Raw genomic sequence first — 13690 nt, 5'->3', positions numbered from 1 at the left:
TGCAAAGAGCCATTCATCAGCGTGAAGTGTTATTCATAGATGACCCCTAAATCATTGCACTACTAGTAGATGCACTGATTGGACACAGCATGGGAGCATCGCTACTTTGCATTAGCAGCCACAGAGGGAGTGAGGATAAGCAAGCCATGAGAAAACCCCGCAGACAGCTGCAGGTTAATATACCGTATATATATATATATATATATATATATATATGTGTGTGTGTGTGCACTCAGGGCCAGTTCTTGCACAAATAGCACCCCAGACAAGAAGCCCCTTTTGTTGCCCACACAAATACGCCATGTCTTTTTTAGACATTTAGAATGCCAGTATAGGTATAGGTCTCTTGTGCACGTCCGCCATGCATTGTGGAGGCTTACGCTGCACCCCTGGCAGGTACCAGACTGACTTCTGCACACTGGAGGCATTTCCTATAGTGACTGCTGGTGCCCCCCTGATCCAGACGCCCCAAGCAGCTGCCTGACTCGCCTGGCACTGAGACCGGCCCTGTGCGTGCACACATATTTTTCCTCCCTCTTTGAGAAGGACGTATGAAAGTAGCTTTCCTGCTGAGCAGCGGCGGAGGATTATAAATATGCAGGCTGCCGGCTGCAGTGTTTAGAGGACGCTGCTCTCCCCCCTTGTTTTGTGTCGGGGAGGAGCATGCTAGGCTCCTGGGCAGAGGCTTAGGCAGCAGCTGCTTCACGTGTGTGCCTGGCAGTGACTGCTGCTACTGCTGCTGCTGGGGCTGATCTCAGCTCGGACAACTTCCCCTCACTGTCCCTGCCGCATGCAGCCTTCCCACCCCCCCAACAACTCTGAGCCGCATCTGATCCCCAAGAGAGAGACACATCGCAAGGGTTCTGACTGCAAGGAGGGTGTGTGTGTGAGAAAGAGAGACGCCTGAGTGACAGCAAATACTCCCTCTGAGAACCAACAAAGTGGACTTGCTGCTGGCGGGCTGCATTGTTATATTCATTGCCTGGAAGGCACTGGGAGCACAAGTTGTACATCTTTGAATGAGCCCCTGATTCTTTTATTCTTTTGTGTGTCGGTCATTATGTTTGACACCGGCAAGTTTGCATGATGCTCATCAGGTTGGGATACCAGGAGAGGAAGCTACCAAGAGGAGGAGAGGTGAGTGGTCCATGTAGTTCTTTTGAGTGTATGATGCTGGCCTTATCACAAGAGGATGTTGATAACTGCTTCTGTAAATACAGAAGTCTCATCCTTTCTTACTCTGCACATTGAACGCCTATCATCCTTATTGGGCTTTATTGATTATCTCTCTCGCAAGTGTGTTTTTGTTTTGATACATTTATTGGGTTCACTTCTACCTCTCTTCCCGCTACAAATATCTCGGCATCTCCCATTCTGTATAACTCCAACCCCTGCATTCATTGAAGGGACAGATGGTGTCATTGATCTTTCTGACATTTGCAAAGCTAAGGGCAGGATCCGTGCCAATTGACCCGGGTCTCTAGACGAAAGGAAGGACGAGCGATCCTTATGTTATGTAGTTATTACAACCCAAAACAGAAACCTGTAACCTTTTCCATCATATTCTGTGCGCCTGTAACACTGAAATGGGTCCTCCCCATTCTCCTTTAAACTCAGCCACCTGATTACTCTAGGAATAATAAGAAAAATCCAAGCCTGATAGCTATTGTCACTCTACCTGCTTACAATTATCTCCAGGGAGGGAGCTGGTTGTTTATACAAACCCTATAGTTTTAAAGGGCTTGTAAGGGTTAAATAGAAGTGAGCACTGACTAAGGCAGACATGTTCTACAGCAGTCAAGAAGAGGTTAAACTAGCTGTTAACTGGCTTTCTAGTCAATATAATACTGCAAAGTGTGAATGTCAGCATGTGATCATCCCGACTTTAACCCTGCTGGGGAAAAAATGTGTCAATATTACAACTAGCTGCTGGTTCCTTGCCAGAAAGTTCATTTTCTTCTATGTAGGACAAGGGGGATCTTATTGTGTATCCAGCCCTGACATCCCTGCCTGATTTCTGTTAATTGCACTAAAATAGAGTTTATTTACAAAGAACCAATATGTTATCAGCTCAGGGTAAGGTTATTCTGGCAAGAAAAAGGAGGCACGGCGCTTCTACTTATTTAAAAAGAAAAAAGGAAAGGACAGACATCCCTCATTTGAAAGTAGAAATAAATTCTCCTATCATCAAAGCAAATGTGATATCCAGACATATAGCATAAGGCAAGTGACATGTTCTGGGGAAGAACAGGGACTCATTTAGTGGTAACAAGTGTTCATCAGAGATGTCGATGAACTTGACCTATACCTGGTACACATGGGGGATATTAGAAGCACTACCACTGTCCTGTGTTCCAGCCAGCTGCCATTGTCTCATTCCAAAGCTGTACTTCGGAGCTTCTGTCCTGACTTGTACCCTTAGCATATGCCAGAGATTGGGACCTGTGAAAGAATTCCGTGGGTGGCCTTTCATTCTTGGCATGGGAATATAGTTGTACATACTAATTCCATACATCACTTTAAGTCGTAAAACTGGCTTGATAACTTTTTGAAGTACGGGGTTCACCCTGGCATTTATCTTCTTTGGATATACTTATGCAAGAGTTAGATCATTTTCTATTACTACAGAAATTACTTTTTTTATATATATAGTGAAAGTTCTAATGTTTTTATAGAAAAATACCATGAAAATACTGGAAATATTTATTTTCCTCTTTACTCATTTTGATGAACTCATATTAAGTATGTACCGGGAATGGGTATATCAATGCCATGTAGCTAAAATTAAGTTCTGATTTAAGTGTCTCATTTAAATGGGAATAGTACTTTTCTAGGGCTACAAAACTTATTTTAATTTTGGAAAGGTTTTTATGTGGCTGAAAACACTGTGAAAACAGAATGAATGAAAGTCCCTCCTCTCCGCATGACAAAAGTCTGTTACATTACAATAGTCTCCATAAATATGGTAGGGACAGAAGCCATGCAACATATCGCATAAAACCAGCTTCTTATAAATTACCATCATTTAGGGTTTTTTTGTTTGTTTTTTTTCATTTTTGGTCAATTTGTTTTAATCTTGCTTTAAAATAATATTAATAATAATAATAATCAGGTAAAGGGTGAATCTTGCTACTTGGTCACTCTTTAATTGTTATAAAGATATACTCATATAAAAAAATCAGATTATATTTTAATTAATAGTTTATTAAGTCTAATTCTGTTTTTTATTAAAATTATTTCTGGCAGCTCAGGCCTATAATTTATCATGGTATTAAAAAAAAAAACAATCACATGACCAAAGAAGCATAGATTTAGGAAATGTGTTTTTAATATGTAACCAAATCATTATAACAATGCAATCTGTAAAAATTCAAAATATCTGTAGGGAATAAGAACATGAAATTAAGCAGAATTATTCATCAGAAATATATTCATTTTCCCGTATATATATATATATATATATATATATATATGTATATTTATGTAAAATTTACGGGACTGAAGAACTCCTGCAAACATATTTAATCCATTTAGCAAGCTGAGACCAGTACTTCTGTTAAACCCCACTGAGCTTACATAATTGTGTCTCCTAGTAATAACTGTTACTGTACTGCATACAGGAGCAGCCCTCGTATTGGTTGTTCTGATGAAACATGCTCATCTAAAATGACCAAAAAATATATAATTTCTTTGTTTCTTATACTAACGTTTTATAACGTAGGTTTTATAAATATTTAAGACATTCAAATATTTTTTATTATATTGTAATAAAAGAATAAGAACATTTACCGGTTTCTCTTTCTAATTTCATTTATACACCGGGAAGTTTAAAAAAAAAAAAAAAAAAAGATTTAGAACTGCACTGTTTAGTTGCTGAAAATCCCCTAATCCCATGCATCCCCAGAAAAAAAAACCCTCATTTTTTGTGCCGTGTAAACACACCTTTTTTGGACACTAAGTAAAAATATTGTTTTAGATTCCAAAAGTTACGAAAGACTGGTGAAGAATATTTTCACCTCGGCCGGAATTCTGGCCATATTAATTGTAAGTGGTGAGATTAACTCTTTAGTGGTGTTACCAAGTGTGTGCCTATATATTACGCCTATATATTTTTTTTATGAATAATATTTTTTTTTAAATAACTTCTTAAATACCAATGTGGGGACATAATGTAAGCAGGTTCTTTATAAAATTCTCATTGAGTTATGCTAATTAGGTGTAAGATTCATCACTGAAACAATCCCAAAGTTACCATATTACTTTTTCAAATACATTTCTTTTCCTCTTTGCATATTAGTTTCATTTTTTCCCAAGTTTATTCATCATTGCATCTAAAAATAATTAGAAACTATGCCTTTGAATCTCCCAGACACAAGATAATGCGCACGCTAGAAATACCTTTCTTAAAAAAAAACATATTTCCTTAGTTTAAAAATTGATTAATTGACTTGTCTTTTAAAGTCAGATTTATTTCATACTTTTTCATACCAAGCATTATGAAGCTCTCCTTACAATTGAGATTAATGTATCAGTGCATAGAAGTGGTTTGGAGGGCTGCATTCATTTCCAGTGCCATTGTAATCAATTTTAGATACAAGCATTCCACAATGGATCAGTCTGCATCCAAACCTGCCTTATTATGGCGAATTAACTTGCTTCATGATTGATAACAATATTTCTTCATCTTGAGACGCCATTTGTTTCAAAACAAGTGCTATGGCTTTTTCAGGATCTCAGTGTTGAATCTGAAACCCTAATTGCATTTATGAGAAGCCTTGATTTGTCACATATTGGAAGTATACTGAAAACTGTAATGTTTCATTTCCTACTTTACTCCGTAAAGTGCACAGATCCAGTACGTCACCGATTACCGTAGCGTAGCTTGAAAAAGAAAACCTGCATCCATATGTATGTAAGAATTTCGCACACGCAAACTTGCTTCATTCAGAAGTCCCCTTAGAGAATGAACCGAGAGAATAAAACGTTCTTATAAAATGCATACAAGTTCATATTTAATTGGAAAATCTCTATAGGTGTTTTTCAAAATCCATGAAGCTTTTTCTTTTTTTAAATGGCACATATTAGTCACAAGCCAGCATTAGCTAAAATGTCAATTCCATTATCAATAGGGCATATTTTAATTACTTTGCGCTTATTCATTCAGCTTCCTCTACATCTTATTTGCTGTAAGTGGACATGTCGCTAATTCTTAAACAGAAAATGTGATGTTTGCTATTATTGCTATCACAGCAAAAGGACCATGTACCATCATTGTGTTATTAAGCTTGTTAAAGTGTTGGCTTACGTCCTCTTCACTGCTTCTTCAAAGTGATTGTTATAAAAAGAAGTATTTAAATACATTATCGAGTGTTGTTAGAAGGATAGTAGGTGAATGAATGTATATATGCCACCCTCAGTGATTGGCACTGGCACACCAATATTAAGTATCTATTAAGGTTACATTAAGATACACTAATCATACATTTTGTACTATTAACACAGGGAAGGTGGGCTTCTCTATATAGATTATCTTTGTTTTTTTATCATGCAGATTATATACTGTAATTCTATTTCAATTACAGGCTTTCATTATGAATATGTTCTGTTGGGTTTCATTGGCATACTTTTGAGTTGCCCAGCTTAAAGGGTTAAGGGCTGTTGTAATTTGTCATGACCGCAAGTCGGACATCTGATGCGCCTGTTTTGCAGATTTGGAGATCAGGGCACTGGGCCTTTGCCCTGTGTTTTTGTCGTCACCATGCCATAGATGTTAATATTAAGCATGGAGGGGCAAACAAGTCTATTTGTCTGTGTGTGTGCTCACCCAGTGCTTTGGAATTTGTTGAGGACTGGCGATCAAAGTGCTAAGACTTAAAGCGTGAAAGTCCAAAGTGCACTTCGTAAATCTCCCCTCCCCATTGTAGGGCATGGCTGATGGCAAAACCATGCAATTCTGGATGCAATTAGTGCTTCAGAAGTAACAGAAATACACTTATTTTAACCTAAAATTAGGGCAGCATTTTTCCTAATCACCATAAATAGTATGTAGGGATTGCAGTTGATTCATTAAGATTATTTTATGTTTCTAAGAATATATCATTAGATCACCCATTTTATAATAATAATATTCCGCAGATTCCACTAGTGGGAGGAGAAGGGAAGACTCATCAAAATCATCTTTAGAAGAATATATTGCTTACCAGTCTAACACTCATAGGGTTAATCTAACCAAGGACTGAAACCATTATTCATATGTCAGGGTCAATTAGTAGCTTTTGGCTGCCATACAAGGCTCTTGTATTTTTCCTCTGGATCACTAAAAAAAAAAGGGAAAAAAGTCCAAAACGTACTTTTTGATAAATCGTTATTACTTCATTTTGCCTGTGTGTTGAACTTAAAAAAATCTTAGAAAATGTTTTAATTTGCAAATGCAGTTTAGGTTTCATTAATCACATTTTTGGGTACCATCTTTCTTTCAACATGCCTGCTTCTTTACCATGTACTGCTTTTTGTGAGCATGTATGTGATATACTGAAACTGATAATAAGCTCCAACATGGACCACATTGTTATTTTGGGTTTTAATTTTGGTTTTAATAACTGGATACCATACTTATGACCTTTGTAGTTACCATAATCGAGGAAATTAATAGATTAGAAATCTTCCCATTGTCTTGAAATATGTGAAATATGGCTGTATTGTTGTCCAGTGCCCTAAGTTGTTGCATGTAGGACAACATTGTATTTTTCTTTTTTGTATTGTTATTATTTCCATTACCTGTTATATCGACCAGTTTCCTGTCTATTGCTCATCTTATATCTACCATATTGTATCTATAGTCTTAACATTGGTCAATGTCTTTGTCTACAAATCCAATTTCAGCATTTTATACATTACGTAACACTTGGTCATTTACGTTTTTTGACCTTATAATGTGCAAGTTTATTCAGTATTAGGTGAAGCTTCATATTTACAATGCACGAGGCAGGATGTAAAGAAACTATAGGGTCTCATCGACCCTATAGGTCATTGCTAAGGAACTAGGACGTTTCAATGCTATTTTATACGGCCGCAAAGTATCAAGAATATCAGACTGCTTGGGAACAGGTAGTATAAAATGTTGCAGTATCGCAAGTATTGTTTTTACAGACGGATATCTTCCGTCCCCCTAATTAAGGTCTTTTTTCTTTGACAAAGACCTTTGTTTTGACTGTATGTTTAGACAAACGTCTTCTGCCACTTTTTAAAAAATGGCTGCTGTCTGAGTGCTTTATTTGATCTCATCAGGACAGCTATATTTCAACTATTCTGAGTGCTAGGTAAAAATAGAGTTTGGGTCCCTTGGTAATTAGGAGCGCTGGTTTCACTAATGGCCGTGCCATTATTAGCGTATAAATGTTCCGACTGAAGCCGCAATAGTCATTTTATATTTAATAAATACTACTGAGTCCTTCTTTCTTTTTCTTTCTTAATGAACAAGTGGAATACTCGCTGGATGTAAAGATTGTGGCCCTTATGTCTTATAGGGGAAGTTGAAACTATTCACATGGTTTGAAAGATTAATATAAATTAACCCTCTGACGGGTGGACAGAATGTTTCCATACATTGCCCACCCCTTTGTAATTGAGAAGACAATTGCAGGGGTTAATGGCTCATTCTTATTGTTGAAGAGTCACTCAAACGCTTACTCATACAGCTCTGTGACATTTACAGTGACTTTCTCTATGCTATTTACTGTACTACAGGATCCCATTAATCATTATGGGATGACCTGAATTGATCTTAGTTTTTATTAAACTACTTTGTCTTTTTTTTTAACATGTTTGTCACAAAGTTTTTTTTTGTTTGTGAAAAAAATCATTAACTTCTCTGTCAATCTGTTGTCAGAACTCTAAGCAATAGCCACAAATTTCAGATATCTATAATAACTATAATTAACATGACATAAATAAACCTCCTATACAGCAACTCTATTGCTATTTGAATCATATAACAATACAGTTTAGCATAAACATGGCATGCTCCCATCCTATATGGGGCCACCTATAGTCTATTTTTCAAGAAAGACTTAAAATTTGTATTTTTTTTTTTTTACTTAATATTCTACTTTTTTATATATTTTATATATTTTATTAGGAATGAATAGGGAGAATGCATAGTTATACAATTTAGTGGATGAAACCCTAATCTGATCTTTAAAGAAATAGTAGAGAATATCTGGTTTGTTTAAACTTTTAATACACTTCCCCTGTTAAGGCTGCTATTGAGAATTCCTAGTTTAGAAATATATTATTTATTATTGTACGATTGAAATAGTTCACTATTGGCAGGTCAAGTAGCTGGCAGAGAGCGGGTTACTAAAGCCCCGCTTGAAGAGCAAGGGTTAAGGTAGCCAATTCCATTCATAGATACTTTATTATTATCTATAAACTTTTGGACACGATACAACGTCTAGTTTCCGCCGACGAAGCCCACAATCCTCCCGTCTCCAGCTGTGAAAGAGTTAAGTGGATTTTGCCTTTTTTCATTTGCTTGACTGCATACCACCTATCTCCGTGCGTTCTCCTGAGCGTCTTGTTTCACTACCTCCTGAGTATCTCTGTAGTCTGCCCATTACATATTTTTTTTTGGTGCCTGTGCCATCTTTCCCAGACACATCCTTTTATTCACGAACAGAAACACAGCTATGGCAGAGGGGTGAAGGTTGGCAGCTGCTCTGCGACTCCCGTCCTTGGTATGCCTCCGTTTAACTTTCTTTGTACGCTCTTGTCTCTCGCTACGAATATTTAATGTTAATGTAGTTTTGGTTTCATTTTATCCAGGCGCTTGCCTTTGCACGCTGTATTATGTATTTGTATAGTGTTACTCTATTAACACGATTCTCTAAATGGCTTTGGAACTTAAGCCTTTAAGTGCTAGCGTAACCTGCAAGAAATTGCTTTTGATTATATGGGATATGATTGTTTGTTACACTCCAAGCTTGGACGGCCTTTAACGTGCAATGCAATCGTTCTTGTTTTTTTTTTTGATTGTTTTAAAAAAAAATAAAATATAGGATGTGAACTTTGAATCTCTGATCCAAACCATAGCTATAATGTCCAATATATCCCTAATTAAGATATATTTTTTAAAAGATGCAACGTATTCGGGGGAACAGTTTCCTCTCGAGAATGGACTATAATGTAGAAGCATCTTACAATCTCTTTTAGGGAAACTTAAAGCAGAAGACATCATACTCAGAGGCTACCTCTGAAAGCTAGAATGGCTTACTAGACTGTCCAGTCTCTTGCGACGTATCATGTATCTGACTTGCTTTCTGGGGCAGGAGGAAATGTTATCTCAGTGTAATTGGGCAATAATAATTAACGCTAGTTTTTGATCGGTTTTTCTCGACAGCAGGGTTTTTATTTTTGTTTGGTGTTTTCTTTTTTCGCTGGTATCTAAATAGCCATTGATCTCATATAGTATAGAGCTGTCACATACATCCATAGGTCAGGACAAGAAAGCTATCTGCCAGTTTTCTACAATAAAGCAAAACGCATCATTTGTAAGCTTTTTATTTTTGTTCATGTGAAACAAAACCATCGGATGCACAGATCAACACATCTGAAAGGGAGTGTTCCACTCGAAGCAATATGCATTCTAATACTACGAAATGATTTGGATCAATCTGACAGTGTTCCGCACATTATTTCTGCTTTATGGTAGAAGCGGACTCTAATTGATCTTTGCGTTTGATTTGGTTAGTGCCAGGGCAACACGGGGCTTCTCATTTATTTTATACTTGATTGCAATAACAAGATCTAGTGAGTTATTAACATAAATTACAATATAAAATGGGAAAAATGTTGTGTAAAGAACATATACCATAAGATTTATAGAACATTTATGGGTGACTGCAGGAGAATGTTATATGAATCCAATAGTCTGTGATAGCATTATTACATTTATTTATAGAGGGCCAGTAGATTCAATAGCGCTATTACAATAGGGGGACAGTGAAAATCAACAATGACATCAAAATTAACAATATACAATTTGACAATAAGATTAACACACAGTAATACTGGTGCAGAAGAGGCTCCTGATCTTGTGAGCTTACAGTCTATTGGGGGGTTGAGGGAAATAAGACAGAAGGCTAGAGATTGTTGGAGCATGGATGGTTTTATTGTCGTTACGGTAATGTGGAGTAGTCGGTGGCCTGGCGATCTCAAAGGTGGGGAGGACAGATGGCTTCTTTAGAAAGTAGGGTGATGATATTAGGAGGGCAGGTTGTAGGCGTCTCTGAATAGGTGAATTTTTTTAGCGAGCGTTTGAAGTTAGAGTAAATAAGAGACTCTGACAGAATGGTGTAGGGAATTCCGGGGCATTGGTACAGCACGGCATCCAGATGCGTTATAAGGAAAATAACGTGGATGAAATATTTGTTGAACATTTTGTGTGACAGATAAGCTTCATATTTTATTGCTAAATGAGTAAAGTTGTGGATGGGAACCTCGTGTTTTGAACCGCTTCGCTAAACTTGGGTCATGCAGTAGTCGGATTAGATTAATATGCGTTCCCACTCAAAAAAATGCTGCTAAAGCTTCTTCAACCAGCCCAAACACACACACAAAAAGAAGAGTTTAATTACATCCACTTCAAACATGTATTCCGCACAGCTGGATGGTAGTCTCTTCTATGATTCAAAGGGACAGGCATTTGTGAACATTTTGAATGGGCTTTCTAAGTTTCACGCTGCTCCAGATGCAGAGATGCCTACGACGTCGATGATGTATCCCTCACTGTGCCTTTACTAAAGCCGCATATTGGTAGTAAATAGTATCAACGATCTGTAAAATTATGCAAACCAAAAACCGTCTTTTTTTGCACGGTGTAATAAAATCACGTCTCAGATAATTCCTCCTCTCGGCCAAGAGAAACTAAATTTCCTTCCAAAATTTGTGCCACAATATAATTCCATACGAAAGCACTTAGTTGTCCAATGAGGTGTAATAACACAAGGCACCCGTATATATACATCTTCCTCCCATAGCAAAATTACGTTTCCTCTCCTGCTAAATTTTTATCTGAAATTATTTTCTTTTTAATACTTTTTAATTCAATTAATTAATTCTAATTGGGCAAGTATGGGGCCATCAGTATGTTTACTGTACAATTTTAGTTTTTAACCTTTACAATACACAAATGTGGCCTAGCTTTGTGAAATATTGTATGTGAAAACAATACGACATCTTGCCTTCCTTTTACTCACCTGTTCCTAAAAACGCAGAATTGTTTTGTCAATGGTGACTGCTTCCCTGCGTAACGCGCTCGCTTGAATTCAGATGTTTGACTTTGAGAAACCATGAAAGCCAACTCTAATTTGCTTTAATCTATTGTCTTAACCCTAGTAGGTAAATGATGGCTAGCAGACATTAAAAAACAGAAAGCAGATATAATGTGCAGTATAGCAGTACAGTAGAGATTGATGGTAGCCTTGTGCCATTCACAAGTTTACCCATGAGATCAATAAAGGCTGTTAAATTAATGAGTTTAAAAAATGTCCTTCTTACACATTCCGAATAAGGCGATCCATGCATCGATACTTCTTTCCGCCTCCTCTTTCCCTGACTTCGGTTCCTCTGTATGATTTTTTTTCTGTTGGTAAAATGCATTGATGTGTTTTCCATGAATCATCAGTGAAGGCAAAACAGTCAATAAACCTCACAGCTCAATAACATTTAAAATGAGTATTAAATGTAGTTTTCTTAAGCGGAATACTTGCAGTGACAAGTTAAGCACCAAACAGCAAAATAAGACGTTGAGCTAACATCTTTTTTTTTTTTTTTTTTTAACATTTGTTTTTTTTTTGTACCCTATTGATAATTAATCAAGGGAGATTTCATAATATAGTTGTTTCGCGCAACAGCAAATTTGAAAAAAAAACATGGATCTGGCTAGGTGATTTATTTACGCACCTTGCCAAAAATGCTACCAATGTATTGGGTGCACAATAATAAATATTAAATTAGTAGTATTAATGTAAGTAGAAAACAATATGTCATTCGCAGATAAAAAAAAAAAGGCAATGTCATTTATTCACAGGCATTTGCTATGTCAGTAGGTGATGTCCTAAGTTAAAGAGCACGTGGACCATGTTAAGCAAAGTCATTTTTCACAAGTATATGCCCCTTACTGATGGCATTAATTCTTTAGTGACTGCAGAGAGATCTCCGCTCCATTTAGTTTTGCATTTTGTGAAAGCTTCTAGTTGTTGTATGATAACGTTAAAGTCTAAAAAAGATTAATACAAATGAAAATTTACTATCCCAGACTATTGCCTTAGTCGGAGGCGATCATAAAATATATGTGTCCATCCATATTAGCCATTTAGAAGTCTTCTTTCTATTTGTTAATACTACAAAAGAAAATAAATGATAGTGATGTCATCACGGGCTTTTCAATACACCGCTTCAACGTTTCTCTAAAGATTAAAGATTCAGGACCCGCTTCTCTAGTGTGTTTTCATTGTACACAGTTACCATTTATAAGAGCCTGTACATCTCGATTAAAACTCTTTAATTCTTTATGAATCGTGTGCATGAGCTCTCCTTTGATGTTTCCTACATACATTGAACACGGATTTCTTCAAAGAGGCATCTCCAGCACCCTCCTGGTTGACTCTTACCCACAAACAAATGGAAGGCACAAATCATACCGCTCGCCACAAAAAATGACAGGCACCATGACATTCATCCTTGCTCCTTCTTCCTTTCTTTGCTACCCTTAGGTACTGAGGCAGCCTGAAAATATTCAGAGATCACACATGGATACATTGCTCCACATGCAGGGCTAACACTCGTTCCCCAAGGCTGCATATAATTCACGACAATTCATAGTAAGTTATTTACACAAATGCTAAATTATAGTCAATAAGGTCCTCCAGACATACCCCCCCACACACATTTTATACAACTGGACATAAATAACACAGGTAATATTTTTTAAAAATCAATAAATTAATATATATATATATATATATATATATATATATATATATATATATATATATATTATTTTAGTAGAGTAGAGGTTGTAGCCATATTAGTTCAGTGGTGTCAATATCAAATAACAGATGGAATAAGTATCTTGTGATAATACCTTTTTTATTCTGTTAGTCCATAATAAAAGGTATTATTACAAGATACTTTTTCCATCTGTTATTTGATATATTATTTTATGTATACTACACATATTATTTTGCGCTCATATATTTTTTTTTAGAGAAAAACATCAAACAAAATGAATACATACATTCCTTGGATTATAAGGAATTCCTATATTTCATTTTTTTATCTAATTTTTTCCCTATAATATGTTTCAAACCAATGACCACCATTAGGTTTTTGAGACGCAATATCAAAGTAAGTCTAAAGGTTCCCAAAGGTCAAAAGCATGTACGTCCAGTTGGAGTAAAATGTGAAGTGTCATCTGAGGTGTTAAATATAAGTTTCATCTAAAACAATACATGTACATTCTAGTGATAAATTGAAGTGATAAATACATTCAAAGGTCACACAGCTAAATATAAAAAGTAAACTGATTAAAGGGTCCCTGTTGAACACTGAAATTTTAAATGGTTTTCTATCCACATTTTTCTGTATCAAAAATCATCCCTTTAAAGTTCATGTGAGCCGTCATGTGTGT

The 13690-nt window shown here is 36.3% G+C and overlaps 1 protein-coding gene across 1 annotated transcript in view; it reads left to right on the top strand.

The window, feature by feature from the left end:
* The first annotated feature begins 822 nt into the window (after positions 1–822).
* The window catches only part of LOC128483355 (teneurin-3-like), a 143800-nt gene continuing 130932 nt past the window's right edge, over positions 823–13690 (top strand). The window contains exon 1 of the mRNA XM_053459525.1: positions 823–1137. The gene's annotated coding sequence lies outside the window, so the exon portion shown is untranslated. The remainder of the gene's footprint in view (positions 1138–13690) is intronic.

This window comes from Spea bombifrons, chromosome 1 (assembly GCF_027358695.1).
Source record: "Spea bombifrons isolate aSpeBom1 chromosome 1, aSpeBom1.2.pri, whole genome shotgun sequence".
Taxonomy (NCBI): domain Eukaryota; kingdom Metazoa; phylum Chordata; class Amphibia; order Anura; family Pelobatidae; genus Spea; species Spea bombifrons.
This window is presented reverse-complemented; position numbering and strand designations above follow the sequence as displayed.